The 22664-nt window shown below is 35.9% G+C and overlaps 1 long non-coding RNA gene across 4 annotated transcripts; it reads left to right on the top strand.

The window, feature by feature from the left end:
- Positions 1–18176: 18176 nt before the first annotated feature.
- Positions 18177–22403, top strand: LOC136201050 (uncharacterized). Of its 4 annotated transcripts, XR_010673657.1 has the most exons (9): positions 18177–18409; positions 18541–18675; positions 18773–18834; positions 19003–19064; positions 19525–19639; positions 20433–20561; positions 20833–21050; positions 21126–21219; positions 22165–22403. It is a non-coding gene; the product is annotated as an uncharacterized lncRNA (long non-coding RNA). The 4 variants fall into 4 exon arrangements; XR_010673655.1 differs by having other exon boundaries at positions 21126–22403; XR_010673656.1 differs by having other exon boundaries at positions 20833–21219.
- The last annotated feature ends 261 nt before the right edge of the window (positions 22404–22664 follow it).

Raw genomic sequence — 22664 nt, 5'->3', positions numbered from 1 at the left:
CGGAAACCTGCTTGAGGATGTATATATGATGCAGCCTGAAGGTTTCATATCGAAGGATGCAAATAAAGTTTGCAAACTTCAGAGATCCATTTATGGACTCAAGCAAACATCTAGAAGCTGGAATAAGCGTTTTGACGAAACCATAAAACAATTTGGTTGTGAACAAAATTGCGAAGAAGCTTGCATTTACAAGAAAGCAAGTGGGAGCTCTAAAGCATTTCTCATACTATATGTGGACGATATATTATTAATGGGAAATGACGTTGTATGGTTATCTGGTAACTTCTCAATGAAAGACCTTGGTGAAGCAGCTTATATATGTTGGGAAATTAGGCTAAGGTATAGCAGCGGAAATATAAATTTTTTAACCTATTTCCATTTAACCACAAGATCCGTTAACCGTTATTTCATATAAAGAAGGATAAGAAGAAATACCTTTTAGAAGTTCTATCTACCGTTGCAAACGAAGTGCCCACAACTTCAAAAGAGATAGAAACTGTCTACCAATCTGTCCCTATCCGAAACAGACCTTCCAGACCTCCGAACGACAATCCCTTCGGTGGAAACGTGGAAGAATATGTCTAGAAGCTCCTGTCCAAAAATCGCGACGATCCGACGGTTCAATCTCCGGGAATCTGCGAAATTGTGAACTGACCTGATGTAGGAGTAGTAAAACGAATTTCTCCCTTTTGTTTGTTTTTCTTCTTCGAGTTCCCAAACACGAAATAAAACACGGGAAGATTAATTTAGTATCAACCGTTGAATAGCAACCAAAGTAGATTGCCTCTAATGAATCAACACAAGATCAAGGATAAAAGAAATAGATGAAATCAATTGATCGGAAGGAAGCCGTAGAGAAATCTCGTCCTCGAACTAGGGGTGTCGAATTTTCTCTCTCTCTCACTATAGGGATTTTGAAAATCTCAGTAGGGTATTGACTTATTAGATTTCTAAAATCTCAAGGGGGAGAGGTATTTATAATCTCTTGTATCTAATCCCTAGTTAGATAGAATTAGGTTACTGAATATGAATTCAATTCGGAATAGAATTCCTAATTATTATCTCACTATATATCTAATATATTAAGGATAATAATAATAACCTTATTGGATAATAATAGGAGTATATTAATCTAATTAAAACTCCTAACTTAATTATCTCTTAATTAATTTAATTCATATTCCTAATCTAATTAGGATTAACAAAATCAAATTAATTATTCATGTATATCACTACATGAATTTCGACCCCCTTATGTCAATGGGCCTTATTGGGCTCAATTCGGCTTCTATCAATTAATTAACATCTATCTCTCTTTTAGGTTCCAAGTCTTATGTGTGATCCATTAGGTTCTTATTGCTTCTAGCCGTATGCAACGTTATTAAATTAATTTTCAAAGAATTATATTTAATCTTTGCATAACGGAATGATGTACAGAGTATGTGATTAGCAAGTCCGTAATCATTCCCCCAGAGCTATAAGAAGACAAGTTGATTCTGTCGTTAACCTTTCCGTATTAGTTACAGTATAATTCGATCCTTTATCAACTACATCCTTGAACTGAATCTTATGACTATGGGTGATGTCAAGTCACATATAGCGAGACGTTCGTTTTACTTGTACAGGCCGAGTCAACTCAAAAGCTATCACCTTGCAAGGATTTAGAGTCGAGTCTTCCACAAGCGATCCATGGATGTATCTCCCATTTATCGGGAGTGATAAATGCTCAATCCAATATATAACGACTCCGCAATTACTTCCTGTGATACCTAACGTCTACTGTTCACACCCTAGAGTCATCTCTGTTAAGGATCGTGTTACACCAGAGTCAAAGCATCACATTCCGTAATCCATAATACCAATTAATATTCCTTTGAGTCTGAGGATTAGTTATACCTATTAATACCAATGAGATGAACAAGTGACAAGGATGAATCTACCCATCCTGTTATCTCAAATCGGATCCCCAATCCTAATGAACAACGTTTCATCGGATCTATGTAACTGTCCAGATATCTGTATATATGAAGCTTGTGAGATCAGCTTTCTGTCGGACAGAAGACATTGTTACATACAAGTCTCAACAGTGATATGTCAATCCCAAACATATCACTTGACTTGGGGTGGTTTTAAGTTTATCAGTTTACTATAAAGTTTTGTCTCACTTCATGCTTGTATGAACACTTTATAATCACTTTAAATAAACTTACGGATTTCCTTTTATTAGACTTTATTTAGTGCTTAGAAGGGATTGCCTTTATATAGTTATAAAACATATATCTCATTAAACAAATGATATAAAGAACAATTCATTTACATTAAGTTTGTATCTTAGAACAATTGTCTATAGGACACTAAACCCCAACATACTCCCACTTGGACTAAAGCCAATTGTTTCTAAAACTTATCCCAGTAGAAGTTAAATGACGATCATGTATTCTCTGGGTTAACGGCTTTTTCAACGGATCTGCAACATTGTCCTCTGTAGGTACTCTTTCTATTCTCACATCTCCTCTAGCCACAATCTCTCTAATGATGTGGTATCGCTTAAGGTAATGCTTGGATGCATTATGAGACCGTGGTTCCTTTGCTTGCGCAATGGCTCCATTGTTATCACAGTACAGTGTAATGGGATTGACAATGTCAGGCACCACACCTAGTTATGTAATAAACTTTCTAATCCAAACCGCTTCCTTTGTTGCTTCCGCAGCTGCGATATACTCTGACTCGGTCGTAGAGAAAGCTACGCTTCCCTGCTTGGAACTCTTCCAACTAACCGCGCCCCCATTCAAGATAAACAGGTATCCTGATTGGGATTTATAATCATTCTCATCTGTGAGATGACTTGCGTCTGAAAATCCTTCTATTTTCAGATCACCTTCTCCGTACACTAGGAACATATCTTTAGTTCTTCTCAAGTACTTAAGAATGTTCTTGACGGCAATCCAATGCTCGTCTCCCGGATTCCCTTGGTAACGACTCGTTACAGATAATGCGAACGCTACGTCAGGTCTAGTGCATAGCATAGCATACATAATCGAACCGATTGCGCTGGCGTACGGGACTACAGCCATGCGTCGTTTATCATCATCGGTTTTAGGACATTGATGATTGTTTAACTTTACTCCATGTAACATGGGTAAGTTACCTCATGTTGATTCAAGCATGCTAAACCGATTTAGCACCTTTTCAATGTATGTAGCCTGTGAAAGACCAAGCAGTCTTCTCGATCTATCTCTATAGATCTTTATACCAAGTATATAAGCTGCTTCACCAATGTCTTTCATTGAGAAGTTACCAGATAACCATACTTTCACTGACTGTAAGAGAGCAATGTCATTTCCCATTAATAATATATCGTCCACATATAGTATGAGAAATGCTATAGAGCTCCCACTTGCTTTCTTGTAAATGCAAGCTTCTTCGCAATTTTGTTCAAAACCAAATTGTTTTATGGTTTCGTCAAAACGCTTATTCCAGCTTCTAGATGCTTGCTTGAGTCCATAAATGGATCTCTGAAGTTTTCAAACTTTATTGCATCCTTCGATATGAAACCTTCAGGCTGCATCATATATACATCCTCAAGCAGGTTTCCGTTTAGGAAAGCTGTTTTCACATCCATTTGCCAAATCTCATAATCGTAGTGAGCGGCAATTGCAAGCATGATTCTAATTGATTTGGACATAGCCACAGGAGAGAAAGTTTCGTTATAATCAATTCCTTGCTTCTGACGATATCTTTTCGCTACTAACCTAGCTTTGTAGGTGCTAACCTTTCCATCCATGTCTGTCTTCTTTTTGAAGATCCATCTGCACCCAATGGGTATTATCCCTTCGGGTGGATCAACCAAAGTCCACACTTGGTTAGTATACATGGAATCCATTTCAGAATCCATGGCCTCAAGCCATGCTTTAGAATCTGGACTAGTAAGAGCCTCTTCATAGTTTTCGGGTTCGTCGTCTAACACGGGAACCTCATTATCATCTCCCACTAGAAAACCATATCTAACTGGGAGTTCACGAACTCTTTGTGATCTACGAATAGGTGGCACTGGAGTCTCATCTAATGGGACTCCTTCGAGTAGCTCAACCGCCTTTGTTGTTTTAGTCGGTGTTTCTTCTTCTTGAACTTCGTCAAGTTCAATCATGCTTCCCTTTTGTGTTTCTTCGAGAAACTCTTTCTCTAAGAAGGTTGCGTGGTTGGATACGATTACTTTCTGATCATCTGGATGATAGAAGTAATATCCCATAGTTTCCTTAGGGTATCCAATGAAGAAACATTTATCAGATTTCGAATCTAGTTTGTCGGACGCAATACGTTTGACAAAGGCTGAACTAACATAGGACCGCATACATCTGAATGAATGAGTCATAGAGTGTCTGATACACGCTCACCTTTATTGATAAAGGGTGTCTTTGTCATTTTACCTTTTAAACATAATTCGCATGTTTCCAATGATTCGGGATCGATTGGATCTATAAGCCCATCTGAATGTAGCTTTAGCATGCGTCTCTTGTTTATATGGCCTAAACGACAATGCTATAAGTAAGTTGAATTATCTAGCTTATGTCTTTTGGTATCAATTGCAAAAACAGGAATTTTGTCATCTAACACATAAATCCCATTTTCTGATATTCCTGAAAAATAGAAGATCGAATCTCTATAAAAATCGCAACGTTTGTCTTTTATTGAAATATGAAAACCGTCGTCAACAAGACGGCTAATAGAAATAATATTTCTAGATATTCCTGGAATATCCTTAGGCTGCATCCGGTATCAAATACCAAAAGATTCAGACTGTGAAATTTCAATATAAAATATGCCAGATGTTGAAGTCCCGGCTTCTTCCCCTTTTGAGGAAGGCTAGGTACACCAACAGTTTCTTTTCCAATGTCCGTCTTTACCATAGAAGTGGCACTCTCCTTTGGGCTTCTTCACTTCCTTTCCCTTAGTTTTGTTGGGCACGACTTTCTTACCTTTCTTGGGATAATTAGGATTGGGATAGCTCCCTTTCCTTTTCTTTGATCCCTCAATGACAAGAGCCGGCATGGCTCTGTCTTTCTTCATATTGGGCTCAACTGACTTGAGCATATTTGCAAGCTCTTCAAGAGAGGTTTTCAAGTCATTCATCTGATAGTTCATAATGAACTGTGAATAACTTTCTGGGAGGGATTGAAGAATTAAGTCTATACTTAATTCGTTATCCATCGCAAATCCAATACTAGAAAGTTTGGTAATGTAGCCAATCATCTTGACACAATGTGTCATGACAGATGTGCCTTCTTGCATCCTACTACGATATAGCAACTTGGATATCTCGTAGCGTTCGCACCTGGTTTGTTTCCTAAACAATTCCTTTAGGTGCATGATGATGGAATAGGCATCCATTTCCTCATGTTGCCTTTGTAATTCCGGTGTCATCGATGCAAGTATGATGCATCCGGCATGATCATCATCAGCCTTATGCTTCTGGTAAGCATCAATTTCCTCAATGGGAGCATCATCAACAGGGAGAGGGGGTATCGATGTATCAAGTACATACCCTATTTTATCGAACTTCAAAACAATTTTGAGGTTACGAAACCAGTCGGTGAAGTTTGAACCATTCAATTTGTTATCGGTAAGAATGTTTTGCAGATTGGTTTTAGTCATGATTATAAGAGTGGGTTTAATTAAACCTGAGAGTGAGAAAGAGTAAATGTATGTCATTCATTTGCTTAAAGTATATCAATCTAAAATTATAGGCCTTTTAGTTTATTTTAGATTGCTCCCACTATTTTGCCAAATTAATAGCCCTCCATATTAATTTGAAGAATTTCACAAATCCTTTAGTGAGCTAGGATCCTAACTCCTGAGATTTCGCCTTGAGTTTACTCAACAAGCTAGTCTCATTCATTAGGTAGATTCATGTAATCAATCACATCTTTAATGTGATTCCTAGGTTATTGGGTTACTAACCACATTAGTAACTAATATGCTATTCATATTAATCCCAACCGTCTTTCCCATTAGTTTATGACAACATGAGTTTACTCATCCAATTATCATAATCTAATTTAAGTATTACCCCATATTCATGAAAAATGATTTTCGATAATTCAGGTGTTACCGAAAGGACCCCGAGCTTGAGTTTACTCAACAACCCAAAGGCCCTCAGCACTGCCGACTGAATTATAATATTAGGGAGGGCAACCGATTTTAATAACTTGTTTATTTACTTAACTTTTTAATGAGGGATTTTATTTTAGGTCTCATAATCTAACTTAGTCTTGATTTGCTTTAGCATACATCAGACACATACATTCACATACATTGGCGTTATGGACATATCATCTAAATTATTCCGTCGATCCAGAGACGGAATAAAAGGGCAAACCTAAGGAAATACTAACTATTACATATTTCTCTTTAGGTCCTCCGTCTTCTCCATGGCGCCTTGAAATTACATATTAATTTCTACACTACTAAAGAAAACTTCAATTGAATTGAAGGGAATCATATGAGAGATAGATAGTAGAAAGGCAGGACTCGCAGACCCTATTTCAAAAATACCAAAAGACTAAAGAGGGTCCAAATATGTCCATAACTCCAAACATGTATAGACTCAATTAAATAAATTTAATTGGTTGATTACATAACTATCTTATGTAATATTTATGTTAATCACATTAACATATCAAATTAACTTTCATCCAATTTTACTTCTAATAGTTTCGTATCTTTTATATTAATCTTTAGATTAATATAACTATACAAAACTTTAATTATGCACGTCCCAATTATTTTGATTTTAATTCATTTAACATTTTGATTTACAAATTGGTAAAACAAACTTTTAAACAAATTTTCATTCGATAATCAAAACAGAAAACTATCAATTTCTGAAACATATATATTTAAATATAAAAACGATTTTAAATATATATATATATCAGTTCTAAAACGGTTTTAAAATGATTTTCAGAAAATAGAAAAAACTACTATAGATTTCTGTTTTATCTTTAGAATTAATAAAACTCATTTTATCAATCTAACTATAAAACTAATAGATTTCGTTATAATGATTATCAACCAAAATAATTAGGAACATACACATAATCTCTTTTAATTAACAATTAATTAAAACTTATTTATCTTTAGAATCAATTAATCAAAACAAGTTGTTAATTAATCCTAACTATAAATATTTATTCAATCCTATTGAAAAACTTCTAAATTTTCATATATGAAATAACGGATTTAACGATGGCTCTGATACCACTGTTGGGAAATTAGGCTAAGGTATAGCAGCGGAAATATAAAAATTTTAACCTTTTTCCATTTAACCACAAGATCCGTTAACCGTTATTTCATATAAAGAAGGATAAGAAGAAATACCTTTTAGAAGTTCTATCTACCGTTGCAAACGAAGTGCCCACAACTTCAAAAGAGATAGAAACTGTCTACCAATCTGTCCCTATCCGAAATAGACATTCCAGACCTCCGAACGACAATCCCTTCGGTGGAAACGTGGAAGAATATGTCTAGAAGCTCCTGTCCAAAAATCGCTACGATCCGACGGTCCAATCTCCGGGAATCTACGAAATCGTGAACTCACCTGATGTAGGAGTAGTAAAACGAATTTCTCCCTTTTGTTTGTTTTTCTTCTTCGAGTTCCCAAACACGAAATAAAACACGGGAAGATTAATTTAGTATCAACCGTTGAATAGCAACCAAAGTAGATTGCCTCTAATTAATCAACACAAGATCAAGGATAAAAGAAATAGATGAAATCAATTGATCGGAAGGAAGCCGTAGAGAAATCTCGTCCTCGAACTAGGGGTGTCGAATTTTCTCTCTCTCTCACTATAGGGATTTTGAAAATCTCAGTAGGGTATTGACTTATTAGATTTCGAAAATCTCAAGGGGGATGGGTATTTATAATCTCTTGTATCTAATCCCTAGTTAGATAGAATTAGGTTACTGAATAGGAATTCAATTCGGAATAGAATTCCTAATTATTATCTCACTATATATGTAATATATTAAGGATAATAATAATAACCTTATTGGATAATAATAGGAGTATATTAGTCTAATTAAAACTCCTAACTTAATTATCTCTTAATTAATTTAATTCATATTCCTAATCTAATTAGGATTAACAAAATCAAATTAATTATTCATGTATATCACTACATGAATTTCGACCCCCTTATGTCTATGGGCCTTATTGGGCTCAATTGGGCTTCTATCAATTAATTAACATCTATCTCTCTTTTAGGTTCCAAGTCTTATGTGTGATCCATTAGGTTCTTATTGCTTCTAGCTGTATGCAACGTTATTAAATTAATTTTCAAAGAATTATATTTAATCTTTGCATAACGGAATGATGTACAGAGTATGTGATTAGCAAGTCCGTAATCATTCCCCCAGAGCTATAAGAAGATAGGTTGATTCTGTCGTTAACCTTTCCGTATTAGTTACAGTATAATTCGATCCTTTATCAACTACATCCTTGAACTGAATCTTATGACTATGGGTGATGTCAAGTCACATATAGCGAGACGTTCGTTTTACTTGTACAAGCCGAGTCAACTCAAAAAGATAGGTTAAGTGAAATCTGTATTTCTTACTCTTAAGCTATCACCTTCCAAGGATTTAGAGTCGAGTCTTCCACAAGCGATCCATGGATGTATCTCCCATTTATCGGGAGTGATAAATGCTCAATCCAATATATAACGACTCCGCAATTACTTCCTGTGATACCCAACGTCTACTGTTCACACCCCAGAGTCATCTCTGTTAAGGATCGTGTTACACCAAAGTCAAAGCATCACATTCCGTAATCCAGAATACCAATTAATATTCCTTTGAGTCTGAGGATTAGTTATACCTATTAATACCAATGAGATGAACATGTGACAAGGATGAATCTACCCATCCTGTTATCTCAAATCGGATCCCCAATCCTAATGAACAACGTTTCATCGGATCTATGTAACTGTCCAGATATCTGTATATATGAAGCTTGTGAGATCAGCTTTCTGTTGGACAGAAGACATTGTTACATACAAGTCTCAACAGTGATATGTCAATCCCAAACATATCACTTGACTTGGGGTAGTTTTAAGTTTATCAGTTTACTATAACGTTTTGTCTCACTTCATGCTTGTATGAACACTTTATAATCACTTTAAATAAACTTACGGATTTCCTTTTATTAGACTTTATTTAGTGCTAAGAAGGGATTGCCTTTATATAGTTATAAAACATATATCTCATTAAACAAATGATATAAAGAACAATTCATTTACATTAAGTTTGTATCCTAGAACAATTGTCTATAGGACACTAAACCCCAACAATATACTTGGTATAAAGATCTATAGAGATAGATCGAGAAGACTGCTTGGTCTTTCACAGGCTACATACATTGAAAAGGTGCTAAATCGGTTTAGCATGCTTGAATCAACACGAGGTAACTTACCCATGTTACATGGAGTAAAGTTAAACAATCATCAATGTCCTAAAACCGATGATGATAAACGACGCATGGCTGTAGTCCCGTACGCCAGCGCAATCGGTTCGATTATGTATGCTATGCTATGCACTAGACCTGACGTAGCGTTCGCGTTATCTGTAACGATTCGTTACCAAGGGAATCCGGGAGACGAGCATTGGATTGCCGTCAAGAACATTCTTAAGTACTTGAGAAGAACTAAAGATATGTTCCTAGTGTACGGAGAAGGTGATCTGAAAATAGAAGGATTTTCAGACGCAAGTCATCTCACAGATGAGAATGATTATAAATCCCAATCAGGATACATGTTTATCTTGAATAGGGGCGCGGTCAGTTGGAAGAGTTCCAAGCAGGGAAGCGTAGCTTTCTCTACGACCGAGTCAGAGTATATCGCAGCTGCGGAAGCAGCAAAGGAACCACGATCTCATAATGCATCCAAGCATTACCTTAAGCGATACCACATCATTAGAGAGATTGTGGCTAGAGGAAATGTGAGAATAGAAAGAGTACCTACAGAGGACAACGTTGCAGATCCGTTGATAAAGCCTTTAACCCAGAGAATACATGTTCATCATTTAACTTCTACTGGGATAAGTTTTAGAAACAATTGGCTTTAGTCCAAGTGGGAGTATGTTGGGGTTTAGTGTCCTATAGACAATTATTCTAGGATACAAACTTAATGTAAATGAATTGTTCTTTATATCATTTGTTTAATGAGATATATGTTTTATAACTATATAAAGGCAATCCCTTTTAAGCACTAAATAAAGTCTAATAAAAGGAAATCCGTAAGTTTATTTAAAGTGATTATAAAGTGTTCATACAAACATGAAGTGAGACAAAACTTTATAGTAAACTGATAAACTTAAAACCACCCCAAGTCAAGTGATATGTTTGGGATTGACATATCACTGTTGAGACTTGTATGTAACAATGTCTTCTGTCCAACAGAAAGCTGATCTCACAAGCTTCATATATACAGATATGTGGACAGTTACTTAGATCCGATGAAACGTTGTTCATTAGGATTGGGGATCCGATTTGAGATAACAGGATGGGTAGATTCATCCTTGTCACATGTTCATCTCATTGGTATTAATAGGTATAACTAATCCTCAGACTCAAAGGAATGTTAATTGGTATTCTGGATTACGGAATGTGATGCTTTGACTCTGGTGTAACACGATCCTTAACAGAGATGACTCTGGGGTGTGAATAGTAGACGTTGGGTATCACAGGAAGTAATTACGGAGTCGTTATATATTGGATTGATCATTTATCACTCCCGATAAATGGGAGATACATCCATGGATCGCTTGTGGAAGACTCGACTCTAAATCCTTGCAAGGTGATAACTTAAGAGTAAGAAATACAGATTTCACTTAACCTATCTTTTTGAGTTGACTCGGCCTGTACAAGTAAAACGAACGTCTCGCTATATGTGACTTGACATCACTCATAGTCATATGATTCAGTTCAAGGATGTAGTTGATAAAGGATCGAATTATACTGTAACTAATACGGAAAGGTTAACGACAGAATCAACCTGTCTTCTTATAGCTCTGGGGGAATGATTACGGGCTTGCTAATCACATACTCTGTACATCATTCCGTGATGCAAAGATTAAATATAATTCTTTGAAAATTAATTTAATAACGTTGCATACGGCTACAAGCAATAATAACCTAATGGATCACACATAAGACTTGGAACCTAAAAGAGAGATAGATGTTAATTAATTGATAGAAGCCCAATTGAGCCCAATAAGGCCCATGGACATAAGGGGGTCGAAATTCATGTAGTGATATACATGAATAATTAATTTGATTTTGTTAATCCTAATTAGATTAGGAATATGAATTAAATTAATTAAGAGATAATTAAGTTAGGAGTTTTAATTAGATTAATATACTCCTATTACTATCTAATAAGGTTATTATTATTATCCTTAATATATTAGATATATAGTGAGATAATAATTAGGAATTCTATTCTGAATGGAATTCCTATTCAGTAACCTAATTCTATCTAACTAGGGATTAGATACAAGAGATTATAAATACCCATTCCCTTGAGATTTTCGAAATCCAAGCAAGCCATACCCTACTTGTGATTTTCGAAATTCACCTAGTCCAAGAGAGAGAAAATTCGACACCCCTAGTTCGAGGACGAGATTTCTCTACGGCTTCGTTTGATCAATTAGATTTCATCTATTTCTTTTATCCTTGATCTTGTGTTGATTAATTAGAGGCAATCTACTTTGGTTGCTATTCAACGGTTGATACTAAATTAATCTTCCCGTGTTTTATTTCATGTTTGGGAACTCGAAGAAGAAAAACAAACAAAAGGGAGAAATTCGTTTTACTACTCCTACATCAGGTCAGTTCACGATTTCGCGGATTCCCGGAGATTGAACCGTCGGATTCTCGCGATTTTTGGACAGGAGCTTCTAGACATATTCTTCCACGTTTCCACTGAAGGGATTGCCATTCGGAGGTCTGGAAGGTCTGTTTCGGATAGGGGCAGATTGGTAGACAGTTTCTATCTCTTTTGAAGTTGTGGGCACTTTGTTTGCAACGGTAGATAGAACTTCTAAAAGGTATTTCTTCTTATCCTTCTTTATATGAAATAACGGTTAACGGATCTTGTGGTTAAATGGAAATAGGTTAAAATTTTTATATTTCCGCTGCTATACCTTAGCCTAATTTCCAATAAGTGTATCCAATGAGTATGACGTCATTTGAGTTTGGATACCATAAACCTTCATTAATTGAGCTCTACAAATATCTAAAAATTCTTTTCATAGCTATAAGGTGTGATTCTCTGGGGTCAGCTTGGTATCTAGCGCAATAGCATACTGAATACTGAATATCAGGTCTACTAGCGGTAAGATAGAGTAGAGAGCCAATCATACCTCGATATAACTTAATGTCTACTGACTTACTTTTCTCATCCGTGCACAGGACAGTATCAGTACCCATTGGGGTTGATATGCGCTTACAATCTTCCATATCGAATTTCTTTAACATTTCTTTGGCGTACTTAGACTGACTAACGAAGATGCCGTTCTTCCCTTGCTTAATTTGAAGTCCAAGAAAGAAGTTGAGTTCGCCCATCATAGACATTTCGAACTCAGTTTGCATCTGTTTACTAAATTCTTTGCACATAGATTCGTCAGTAGCACCAAATATTATATCATCTACGTAAATTTGTGCCAGTAGGGTATTTTTACCCTTCTTCTTAATGAATAAGGTTGTGTCAGCTTTGCCTCTGACATAGTTCCTGGTCAGCAGGAAATTGGTCAACCTCTCATACCAAGCACGAGGTGCTTGTTTCAGGCCGTACAAGGCCTTCTTGAGTTTATAAACGTGGTTTGGACACTTTGGATCTTCAAACCCAGGAGGCTGACTAACATATAAATCCATTTAATATAGTTTGAAATTCATGAAACTAGCATATGCACACAATATACGTATAGCCTCTAACCTAGCAACGGGTGCAAAGGTTTCACCATAGTCAATGCCCTCTTGCTGACTATAGCCTTGGGCTACAAGTCGGGCTTTATTTCTGACTACATTGCCTTGATCATCTAGCTTATTTCTAAAGACCCACTTAGTTCCTATGGTCTTTTGATTCCTAGGTTTTGGTACTAAATCCCATACCTCATTTCTTTTGAACTGATCAAGCTCCTCCTGCATAGCATTGATCCAATGTTCGTCGTGCTCAGCATCAGCAAAATTCTTTGGCTCATGAACTGAGACGAGTGCAACATTGCTGAGATATTTTCTAAGCTGATCTCTTGTCATCAGCTTGTTGTCAGCAGCATCAAGAATGGACTTCTCCAAATGTCCTCTTAGAATTTTTATTTCTTTGGGTAATGTTGAGTTGTCTGGAATAGGTGTTTCTACAATATCTGCAGGAGTAGATTGGTCAGCGAAGGTAATGTCTGTTTCATGTCTACCTTTGGCCAGCCCTTGTACTGATGACTCAACAGCTCCAGTTTGGTCAGTGATGCGTGTCGCCTAGTAGTGTTCTTTTTAACGATGAAATGTATATTACGATGATTACGCTATGACTATGAATGTGGTCTTTCTAAGTGCTTTGTATCTACTAGACGTCACTACTTAGGGGCAAGTGTACCCCGTCGTATCAAGTAATAATCCGATTAAGACCGGGTATCGAATCCACGGGATTTATAACTGCAAGTATTAAACGACTCGGTTTTATACGTTATTCAAGCGGTGAATACTTTGAGGTTGATGGGGGAACCAACTACAAACTACTCCTAACTACGGGTGAGGCAAATTTATGTAACGAAACTCTTAAGAAGTGATACGGTTGGTGATAAGTTATAACTATGACAAATAACGACTCCTAATGCTCATAAGGTTAATGTTTTGCTCTTGCAAAGACGACTATGTGTAGTTCGATCGACCCGTGAAGTACTTAGACGACGTGGTTCCTAGTCAAGGCGTGTCTAATGCTTAGGACCAGAAATTAGGGCCCGTAAGTTCCATGGCTTATCAATTCCTACGGTTTCCGGAGCGTCACTTCCGGTAAGGCAACACCTATATGAATCTCTAAAGATAGCCCGAATGGCGTCGAAAATCGCGTTCCCCTACACAATAATCAATTACGAATATCAAAACAAGCAACAAACATCAACACATATATAGAAAAAGAGGTCATGAATCATAAATTATAAATGTGAAAAGTGTAAACATGGATTACAAACAAGCCTAGTACATAGGATGAGATCAAGCTAATTAGCAAGTGTAAGGGAAGAATCCACCCTCGGAACTAGCTAACCGGACTCAAAAGCCGTCTCTAAGGACTTGGATGGTGGAACTCTCGAGCTTGGTGTGCGGAGAGATGGAGCGGTATTTCGATGGAATGCCGGGAGCAACGACCAAGCTCTCGAGATGGAAGAGTTTTATTACACAAAGCCTAAAAACACAAATCTAAACTAAAACAAGTATAGTTTTCTCTCTAATGTATGGTATATCTGTTGTGAATCAAGAGCTGCCTATTTATACACATCAAGCTAGGGCAAAATTGTAATTTTGCAAGATACAAGCATGGAGCAACATTATTTGTGCAGAAATCCCATAATACGCCCCACGTATGGTGTGGTATGCCTCGTGTAAATGCCCATTCCGTCAGAAATCTTCTGCATGTGGACCAATTTCATGTCTTGTTGTCTCAAACACGTCCCGCGTAGGCTGGGATGCGCGTGGCGTGTTTGAGGCTCTGATCTTTTATTGCTTCATTTGGTCTCTATACGCCGTGCGTAGCTTGAAGTATGCCCCGTGTAAATGAGTCTCTGGACTTTTTTCATTGAAGAACTCCCTTACACGCCTCGCGTGTAAGGTGGTACGCCCTGGGTATAGACCGTTGACTCAGGGAGACCATGCAGTCTGACTTTTCAGGATTAGGCCAATCATTTCTGACATGTGTCATACGCCTTGCGTGAGATGGCATACGCCTCGCGTATGCTGAGTCAATTCTACGTGGTGTCCGCGAATAAGGCAATTATGTCTGACACCATGTTTCACGCCCCGCGTATAGGTATGGATTTTTGCTTCTTCCTTGTACCTGAAATACAATTCTTGAGGGCCGAGTTAGCTTGACGTTTTTATTTCTTAAATTAATCAAAAACAAGGAAATTAACCGAAAGTACGGGGTTTATTATTATTTCGTTATTTTATTCAAAACACTCTATTTTTGTAATTAAACTTATTTATTTCTTCTAAAACTAACCCGTAAATCATGCTAAAAGATAGGGGTAAAACACCCCTATCAGTCAGCGGAAGCTGAGTTTGGTTCATCTTCCGCAGATTGAGTTGTCTTTCCTGCAGGGTCAGTTTCATCGAACTCGATATGGACAGACTCTTCTACAACTTGAGTTCGTTTATTATATACCCTATATGCTTTACTGTTAGTTGAGTACCCCAAAAAGATCGCTTCGTCGGCTTTAGCATCAAATTTAGCAAGATTATCTTTTGTGTTGGGTATAAAGCATTTACACCCAAAGGCACGAAAGTAGCCAATATTGGGCTTCCGTCATTTCCAAAGTTCATATGGGGTTTTCTTAAGAATAGGTCTAACTAAAGCCCTATTGAGTATATAGCATGCTGTGTGGACAGCTTCACCCCAAAAATACTTTGGAAGCCTATTTTCGCTTAACATTGTCCTAGCAATTTCAACAATTGTTCTGTTCTTCCTTTCAACAACCCCACTTTGTTGAGGTGTTCTAGGAGCAGAGAAATTGTGGTTAATACCACTGATTTCACAGAATTCGTCAAACTGTTGGTTTTTTAATTCTCCGCCATTGTCACTTCTAACATGAGCTACTCTTAGGTCTTTGTCATTTTCAAGCTTTTTAATCAATGTTGTGAACATCTCAAATGTTTCATCCTTGCTTCTCAGCAAGATGATCCAAGTATACCGAGAGAAATCGTCTACAATGACTAAGGAAAATTTCTTACCGCCCAAGCTGAGTGGATGGACAGGTCCGAAAAGATCCAAATATAGTAATTCCAATGGTCTCTTGGTTGAGACAATGTTTTTACTTTGAAAAGACTTCTTCGTTTGTTTACCTTGCTGACAAGCATTACATAATTGATCTTTCTCAAATTTCAATTTGGGCAATCCCTCAACTAGTTGCTTTCTAGCTAATTTGGCAAGGAGGTCCATGCTTACATGACTAAGTCTCTTATGCCATAGCCAGGAGTTATCCTCTTTAGATACTAAGCATATATTTTTGGAAAACTGTTTTTCCAAACTCAATATATATACATTGTCAACACGAGGGGCAGTTAAAATCAAATTATTTGTTTTTCCCTCGAGTATCCGACACTGAGTAGCATCAAATATAGCCTGTCTACCACTGTCACACAGCTGAGCTACGCTCAATAGGTTATATTTGAGACCCTTAACTAAGGAGACTGACTCAATAGTGGGGTTACCTCCGATAGTACCTGAACCTACTATCTTACCCTTTTTATTGTCTCCAAAGCTTACGTTTCCACCTCGTTTACGTTCAAGTGTGATGAATTGAGTTTCATCACCAGTCATATGCCTCGAGCATGCGCTGTCAATGTACCACAGTTTTGATTTTTCCACGCATCTCAGGCTCACCTGCATTTTAAACTATTCATCTTTAGGTACCCAATTCTTGTTGGGTCCTCGTTTGTTAGTACGAATAGGTGTAGCATCATATTTTATCTTGTGACGGAATACATTTATGGTTTGGCCTCGTTTACCACAGAAGTCATAATAAGTTACCCTTTTGGGGTGACTTTGTTTTTGGTCAGCACCATTGTGCTTAGCATGCCAACATACCTTAGTGGTATGACCTTTCTTTCCGCAGAAGTCACATTGGACAGTCCGCCGATTATACCAACACACATCTATTGTGTCTCCCCTTTTCCCGCAACAGTCACACTGAGTGAACTGTCTATGCTGACCAGTACCTGAGTACTCAGCATGAGATTTATTTTTAGTTGAACCTTTTATTTGGTTCTGTAGGGTTGTGACATCCTTTCTCAGTTTCTTTGAATCTGATTGGACTTCCGAGACAAACTTGTGCATAATTTCCATGTTGTCATGCAAAGTTGAGTTGTCTTGGAGAAGATATCGGAGGTCACTCAGTTTGACCTCTTCTATCTCATCACACCGCCTGCTGAGTGCTTTTATTTTCTTATTACACTTTTTAGTTAGTGTATATAGGTCACTCAGGGCGTTAACCATTTCATTTCTAAGCAAGTGTAAGGATGTTACCTCATTGGAGTGTTCCTCTTGTTCTGATTCTTCTGAAAGGCCAGCTTGCTCAAATCGAGTGTGGTCAGCAGCGTCATCGGCCATGAAACAGATATTTGCTGACTCAGTGGCTTCAGCTTCTGATGATGTTGAGTCATCGCTGTCACTCCATGCACTACAACAAATCATCATTTGCGCCACGAATCATGCCACATGAATTCAAAATTCGTGGCATATTTCTATTTAGCCACGGAAAAAACAGGCTCCAGCAGAAACTTTAGATTACTTCATATACTTATGCCACGGGTAATTATTTTTCGTGGCAAAAATACATTTATGCCACGAATTTAGCCACGATAAAACAATTTTCGTGGCTAAATCTATTTATGCCACAGAAAAAATTCACTTGTGGCATAAAATGACTTATGCCACGGTAATTTATTTCATGGCAAGAAAATTAGTTATTTTTAAATCAATTTCAACCTATTAATTTTATGGTAAATGATTTATTAGTTCATCACTACAAGAATATGAGTATTAATAAACAAAATTTAATAAGTGTGTAAAATACATTTATTAAAAATACATTCTTTATACGTATAATAAGGATAAATTCTATCATTATATTATTAATAAGCAAAATAATTCTTTATTAAATTTTACTAAAATTTCCCTTTATTAATTCACTCCACATTAAAATATTTTTAATAAAACATAAACCCATTATTAAAAAAATTTGATAACAAATAAAACTTAAATATTAACCCATAAATCTCTTATTAAACATTTTTGTTTTTACCGCCAAAGAGTTCCACCTCAAATTTGGCTTTCCCCCCAAAATACACGGATTGAAATTGTTTCTTGAATAAGCCGCTCTCTACTCTCCATCCCTAATTCTTCAGTCGATCCAAATGAACCATTCTTCTGTCTCTCTTGCCCCTCTGCTTTCAATCCCTAATTCACCTGCCCCTGCTACTCTCAATCTCTAATTAACCTGCGTTCGCTCGTCTGAAGATGGAGTTAGGGCTACGTCCTGCACTATCTGATCTCATCTCTCATAATTTTGGTTGTTCTGCGCTGTCTCTCACTCTTAGGGTTTTGGTGAAAATTGTGTCTTCTGGTAGTTACTTTCAAATTTCTTCAAAGTAAGTCTCGATGTCTCTCTACATAATAGAAATGACGTTTATCCTTCAGCCATGATTGGTTATTGCTCCATTGTAGTTTTTTTATTCTTCTTGGAGTGTCATATTCTGAAACATTTTTCATTACTGAACAGGTTTCCCTAGCAACTGCGCAGGCTAGAAGAAGCCTGCTGTTTATTTTGGAGCACTGTTGGAGGCTGAATGTCGAGAGGTCTTGGTATCCTTTACTGGTGCTGTAGTTATTGACCTTATCCATGTGCTAATTCATGGTAAAATCTAGAGATGTCTTTATGTTTTCCTTGATGGTTCAGTGTGTTGTGCTTTATTACATTGGTTCATACTGTGCTTAATTCATCTATGTTGCAGGGATTGTTACTAGGTGTCCTCTTATCTTGCAACTTTATAAGAGTCCTATATCTCAATTTGAGGTTTGTCATCTTCAGACCCTAATCAAATTAAAATTTAGTTGTGTTAAGTTGGTTTGTCTATATTGCAGTTTTAATTTGTCAGACCTTTGCCTTTTCATTTTTAATTGTATGTTTTGTTTGGCAAAGTTGTTGCTATTCTGAAACTCAAATTATTGCTAATTCTTGTAGTTTTCAAGTTAGGAAGTAACAACAAAAGATCTAAAACTGATGCTTTCCAATGCTAAAACCAGGTGTGTGTTCTGTTCTTCCATCTAGTTATATCAGATTTGCATTCCCAGTAACATCAACATAGGCAAGTTAGAAAAATTGTGCTTCTTAAGTGAATTAATTTTTTGTCTAAGAGATAAAGCCTGATAATTTGAAACAATAAACTAGTCTTAAAACTTCTTTAAGCTTGCTTTTAAATTCTATGTCTAGAAATACATCATTTAGTTTTGCCGTGCCACTGAGATTTTGCAACAGAGGTAACTCTTTCTCTGTGCCAATTGCCAAATTTTGTTTTGGTATTATGTATATATTAGTTTTTGAAGACTTTTTTTTTTAATTTAAGCATGGTTCTACCATGTTCAAGTTGCCCTGAATATCGAGACAGTATGATCCCAATTGTTAGAGTTTGTGAATCTGCTTGATACTGTGTTTCCTTAGCTTCTACCAAATCACTTAATTGCTTATCATTTTTGTTATACATAGGATAAAAAGTTGAAAATATCCATAAATGATGGATTCTGAAGACACCAATGGAGGACTATCCTTTCCTGGAAATGAGAGAGTATAATTCAGGCTCCTCCAAAGAAATCGCTTTTGGGTATGTAATTTTGCATTTATTTATTATTTTTACTTGGATTTTATTAATTTTTCCTTTTGTATATTATGGTTTGTGTTGGAAGGAAAACCAAAGGAATTTTTGAAACTCCATCTTCCTCCTTGTTTCTTGCTGCTAGATTTTGATTATTAAGATGGAGACTTGAGTTTATTTCCATTTTTAAATTTATCCTATTTTTGAAGAAGTAATGAAATGACTCTTCTTGCTTTTTTACCATCCACTGAATGCTATGCATAATGTATAGATCAGTATGTGCCTCTTTAATTAATGGTAAAAGTTCTATAGGTCTTGATGTTCTTGCAATTGCAAAACAGGAAGAATCTGATGCAAATTCGTTCAAGGTACCCAGAGAAAGAGTTACCTCTATTGGAAGCATCTATGGATGAGAAATACATCATATATGTCATAAAAATGTACATTTTAAAGCCTTATAATTTGAAACAATAAACTACTCTTAAACTCTCTTTAAGCTTGCTTTTAAATTCTCAGTATGTCTAGAAATACATCAGAATGTCATAAAAATGAAAAGAAGCTAATCGTATGGTACATCCGCAATCATAAATTTTAACCCTTGCAAGAAGACAATACAATTGTGTCTTTGAACTTGACTAAAGAATTAACTAAACAAATTCATTTTTCACAATGGCACAACCAAGCTAATAGCAACATGTTAGTGCTCTAATCTATATTTTGTTCATGAAATTGTCTCCATTGTTTTAATATATGGTCAAGCAAAGGAAGTAAAGAGAATTAATTATGTTTATTTTGTGTACAGGTGCAACCTTGGGTTTTATTCTTCCAGTGGGAGAAGTAGTTATGCTTCATCGGCTGTACAGCTCAAAGAAAACAGACAAAATATAAGTCCATTATTGGCAAGCTTTTTCATGCATGGGTTTCAAATCAGGTGATAACAAAAATTCTTAATTTCTCTCTTTTGGCAAAGTAATTTAGTTATTTAATTTTGAAGAAACAAAAGTGATGCTACTATATTCTTTGAACATATATTTAAATATGTGAAAATGGAGCATAGTAGAACCTTAATGGCTTTATTGAATCAAAATTAAAGTAATTAGAACATTGAGTTGGTAATTGGATGCTTTAATGAATCAAAATTATTTATCTGCCACTGAGTAGAAGTTTTCCTAAGATTTGATTGTTAATAATCATTGGTGCAGGTAGGCTCGGTATTGACTCATAAATATCTCGAGTCGAGCCCTCTCGAATTGAGCGCTATCAAGCCGAGCTTTCACTGAGCTGAGCTCGAATAGTTTGCGAACTACCAAGTCTCGTTTACAGCCCTAGGTGCAGGTACCGCTTCTGAAAAAATATATGGAATTAGTTGAATTTATGGTTCTTTGGCAAGGATAATGTAAAAATTGGTGTCAAGAATGAGGTAATTTTTTGGCTAAGGACCTATTTCAGTTATTGTAATTGAGCATTGTGGTTAACAAATTCTTTTGGTATTTAGAGTTTCATTGAAGCAACAAAAGAGCCAGGCCTTACCTTTCTAGCTGCCAAATTTGATGGTATACATTAGGTTCCAAGAATGTTGATCCAGTTTGGTAAGTTCATATCAGTTCCAAAGTTGATTAATTTGCTTCTGTAAAATAAATCAATTCTTATTGAATTTTCAATATTTTATTAGTGCAACTCTATTGGGAGTTTGATATTTATATTGCTCTAATAGATATAATATGGTTAATCAAGATCATGTTATTTCTATGAACATGGAAGCAAGCCCGAAAACTGTCGTACGTATATTAATTTTGGATACTATTAAGATATTTGAACTGATATGGGACAAATATTTTATTTTATGTTATTAATTTTGGATACTATTAATTAGGAGAATAATGTGTTTATGAGGAGAAGAGTATGGAACTTAAGGACATCTATCTATGAAATTGGTGGAATGGGCATAATGCATGATTAAATATAATAATTCAATATGGTATTGCTCACTTTCTAAAGGCCATAAGGAATTGAACCGCAATTCATGGCCAAATGATCAGGTATCTAGCAATTGCATTAGAAAAGATAGGTTACACAGTTTTTAGAATTCAAAATTTGGCCTGCTCAAACATAATTATTATTGTACTTTTAGAATGATGCTCTTACTAATTTTTTCTGTCTCTTTTCTATTTCCTTTTTTGCTTTTTGCTGCTTATTTATGAAATTTTGAGCATGGATAATATATTGTCTCTTACAAAGCTCATACAACCCAATGAAATGGTTTTGATTTTTTCTTTAACCAATTATATATTTTCTATCTAAATGGTATTGAGTTTTCTACAATTATGATAAATCTAAAGCCATACACCGCATTTATTTTAGCAGCTCCATCGTTTGCATATATATTGCATTCATCTGCTCCTAAGGCTTATTTGATTTACGATGCTTTCCTAATGTCTGTCTTGAGCTATTCTTATTGAAATTTTTCCTTGTTTTTGTCTCTTACAGGGTAATATCATGTTGAGATTTCTAATGTTTTGCATGTTCTTCTCCAGAAAGTCATTTCCTGTGTTTTTGGATTCTGCTGGATATTCTTTGAAGGATGTTCTTCTTCAGAATCCTCCTTGACTCAGTGGCTATAGTTGGCTTCAATAGTTATTGGTAATTCAAAGGATCATATAGTATTCTGATGTCTCCTTGATTTCTTTCTTCCAGTTACAAAGAAATAAAGTATTACTTTTCGAATCTTAAATACTCTGAAGACTTACCCAAGTTTCTAGCTCCTAGCTTTTATATGATATGTAATGACACTTCATCGCCTATGCTTTTGATGTTTATTTAATAAAATAATATTTTTTATTAAGAATTGTTAAAATTTTGAATTGTGATTATTTTAATTGGTCTTTTATTCTTGCTGATTTTGATGTAGCTCTCTTCAATCCAAAAATTTGATATAATAATAATAATAAAACAAATTATCAAAATTTGATTAAGCTTGCCACGATTATGATTGTGGCTAAGCAAGATTTATAGCCACAAATGTTCTATTTTGGCC

Source organism: Euphorbia lathyris, chromosome 7 (assembly GCF_963576675.1).
Source record: "Euphorbia lathyris chromosome 7, ddEupLath1.1, whole genome shotgun sequence".
NCBI classification, from domain to species: Eukaryota; Viridiplantae; Streptophyta; class Magnoliopsida; order Malpighiales; family Euphorbiaceae; genus Euphorbia; species Euphorbia lathyris.
This window is presented reverse-complemented; position numbering and strand designations above follow the sequence as displayed.